This window comes from Corvus brachyrhynchos, unplaced genomic scaffold (genome assembly GCF_000691975.1).
Source record: "Corvus brachyrhynchos isolate BGI_N302 unplaced genomic scaffold, ASM69197v1 scaffold28, whole genome shotgun sequence".
Taxonomy (NCBI): domain Eukaryota; kingdom Metazoa; phylum Chordata; class Aves; order Passeriformes; family Corvidae; genus Corvus; species Corvus brachyrhynchos.
Window position 1 is genome coordinate 8,903,310 of NW_008246058.1, and position 3,777 is coordinate 8,907,086.

The following is a 3,777-nucleotide window of genomic DNA, read 5'->3' on the forward strand; positions in this document are numbered from 1 at the left end:
GAAGGAATGAGGCCAAGAAGCAGGCATGGACCGCAAAGAGAGATCAAGACTGCCAAAGACTCCTGAAACCTTTTGACCTATTTCCAGAACGGCCTGCGCACAATAACTAATCTGCATAGAAAGTGAGGAACATATCTTCAGGGCGGAGAAACCTATTCATAAGAAAGTATCCATCCCCAAGTCCAGGTGGTGCTGGGGTGCTGGACATCCCATCAGCAGGATCAGTGCTGGAACCAGTACTGGTGATTCCTTCCTTCCCTCCTTCCCTCCTTCCTTCCGAATTCCTTCCTTCCTTCCTTCCTTCCTCCCTCCCTCCCTCCCTCCCTTCCTCCCTCCCTTCCTCCCTCCCCTCACGCCCTCACGCCCTCGCACCCTCCCTCACTCGCTCCCTCACTCCCTCACTCACTCCCTCCCTCACTCCCTCACTCCCTCCCTTCCTCTGTTCACTCACTTGAAAATGACTCAATCCCTCTTTTCTTAGACAATCTTCACCTGAAGTTCATCTTCCTATGAACTGAAAGAATCCAGCACACAAAGTAAATTCATACTATCAACAGGAAAGAAACTATTCTGAGGACTGAACAGGAGGCTGCAATGTTAATGTCCAGTTGCACTGACTTCACTCATGATTCTTTCTTCATACTAAGAACTAGACTGGGCAGCACAGAAAGAACACAAATGTTTCTTTCAGTTCAGTTGACAAAGCTTTAGTTATAAAGCAAGCAGGCCTGATATATATTTAATAAGCTGAATTTAATTCTTTCAATCAGGAGTCAGTGATATGGCTGGAGGTTTTAAATAAGCTTATGCTTCTTAAATAAAACTAAAGGATGCTAGATATTGGTTGTCCATAAGTATACCAAGTTTGAGTCATGCACAGGAGTATTTATTATCAATTATAGTGGATGAGAGTCAATGCAAGTTTGGCATATTTAGTCATCTAAATTTCGGATTTGAGCAATTCAGATCAGTTTCCTTGGTAAAAATTATTCTTGTTTGAGATTATATCTGACAGGATCTACAGAAGACTGATGCTGTCCTGGGTTGCCAGCTGAAGTCCAGTACTTTCAAATAGATGCCTACCTTTTATTAACAAGGTCTGAATCTAAATAGGAATCAGAGCCTTGAATAAGTGAGTTCACGTCAGTTGCTTAAATACAAACATAAATTGCCATTGTAACAGCAGCAGAGTATTCAACCCACCTAGATAGATATATGAAGATATATGTCAAATACGGTACAAGAAAGAGATGCACACCAGGGAGACACCTATAATTTTTGACCTGCAGTTATAGACCAGGTAAGAACAACTTGTGAACATTTAAATAATGTCACAAGTCTGTGTTTGATAAACTGAACTATCCCATGCAAAGCCATTGAGCCATTTTAAAATACACATTATCACTTCAAATTCCACACTTAATTAGCTACACTGAGAAATACTGTGTATGCCAACAGGATCAACTAGCTGAGGAAATGCTTTCAGAGCCTTCACCAGTTGGTTCTTCAAGGAGATGAGAAAGGCATTCCTACGCAAAGGGCAAATGACCTATTTTAACTAACAATTCCACTTCAAAGCCTCCTATGAGTGACATACAACATCACTTAAGGTGAGACTTGTAACAGCAGAATTTGTCCAGATGTATGTCTATTATAGATAAGCTAAGCAATGTTTAAGTGAAATGTGATCAGCTGTTATAGGTGTTAATTGGGAGTCTGAATTCTCAAGTTGTTTTTCAGGCCATTATGGTGTTCCTTAGTGCTGCAATATTGCTTGTTGATGTTAAATTTGAATTATCCTTTCCACTGCTTTCTTCTCCCCATACTTCTATGTAGTCATTCTACACAGTCCTTCTTAATAAGATCTTAGGTGTTATACAGAACTCATTTCTACCGGGTCTGGAGCTGTATCACACACACCAAATGCAGGTGACGCTGAATTCTGTCTTAATTACAGTGGCTCTCAATTGTACTTTAATCTAGTTAATATTCTCCCTGTTTTAATACGATGAGTGACAAAAAAATGTAACAACAGAGAAGACAATCAGCATTCAGAAGAACTAGTTGCTAATTCAGGAAAGTGAATGGGACTTAATAGAATTATGGCAAAGGATTTATGTCCCTGATATTAATACAGCATGATCTTAAGAACTGTGAATAAAAGCAAATCCCAGGATATCAGGGGTGAAAACACATAATTCTTAGGTTTCTCTTCTAAGTTATTTAAAAATTCTACTTTCTTTTGTAGTGTTACATGTAAATTGCTCAAGAAGAACAACTGATATTCAGTCTTTCAAAAGATGCTTAGGAACTGTAAAGAACATTTATTTTCAACTATGATCTCTCTATTGGCTCTGTAGTTTTCATTCAGAGCTATTCTCTTTTTAATCTCTGATAAGATGATATCAGCAAGACTGGGCCCATAGAGATGGTGAGTTTCACAATCTGTTAGTCCATAACAGCTAGTATTGGGGCACTTGGTTTTACGTCCAGGCACTGGTGCAAAATAACAGAAGTAAGCACAAATTCTTCACAGTCTTTTCTTTTGAACTGTGTAGGAAGCCTGCTCAATAACCTACACTGTACAAACCACAACTCAGTCTTCTATTCTAATTAAAAAACACAGAAAAATCAGGTAGACAAAAGCAGGGATTAGACCGAAACATATGCTAATATTCAAGTCTCTTTTTAATACCTCTTGCCAGCTTTCTTCTCCCTACTCATTTTCTAATTAGGCATCTGTCACAAAGCATAACATTTGTAAATTTCCATGGTGCCAGGAAAGCTGCAGTGAAGAAGACACAGAAAAACATATTGTCAAACTATGCAAAAAGTCAATAATCTCAGAAAATATCTTGGGAGAAAGCAAATTCAAAGAGACACAAGTTAATATTATCTCTCTCTGTGACCTGGACACTGTAGGAGCAGTAGAACAAAGAAGTCTGGGAAACAATGAACACAGGACCTCATTTTAGTAGAAACCCTTTATGATTAAACTTTAAAAATACTAATTCTAAAGAGTCTTGACTATTTACAAGAGTGGTAGTTTAAGTAACAGAAATTTTTGATAATAGTACATGCTATATCACCTAATAAGAATCCCACAAGTACTCTTACTTCATTCTAAAATATTATTTTGTACCTAACTGTCTTGGTTTGAAAGACAGGTGTCTGCCAAGGAAGGCAGGAGCCTCCCTTGAAATGAAAAATGCCACCCTCTTCCCTCCGAATTATTATAACTTTGAAATTAAGGGGCTTTCAGGCAAAGATATGAGGAATAGGAATAACAGTTGTTTACTAATATATATATATATAATAACAAGGTAAACAACAATAACTATGGCAGTAACAGCAAACAGAACCACAAACCCGGTGCCAGCCTTCTTGGCTGTCAGGCCCTTTCCCCTCGGGTGCAGTTCCGCTCGCAGCCGGCAATGGTGGCTTGGCCAAGCCAGGGAGGGATGGGAGAAAAGCTTCACAAACCCCCCTGGGCAGCTGATCCCAGTGCCTGGCCGGACCCTCAGGAAGAGCAATCTGGAACAGGGACAAGCACAAATCCTGGGTGTCAGACAAGATGTATTGAACTCCGGAGCAGCAGTGGGAACCCCGGGACATCTCGGCAGGCAGTGTAGCGAAGGCTCAAAGCAACAACAGGGGCAGAGTGGCCATGGCCCGGCTTCCAGCGGGGCAGGGAAAGGCAGGCTTGGGAATCCCGGGGGTTTTCCCTGAGGCACCGGAGCAGACAGAGAACAAGTCCCTCTTTCAGGAAGGGGGGGG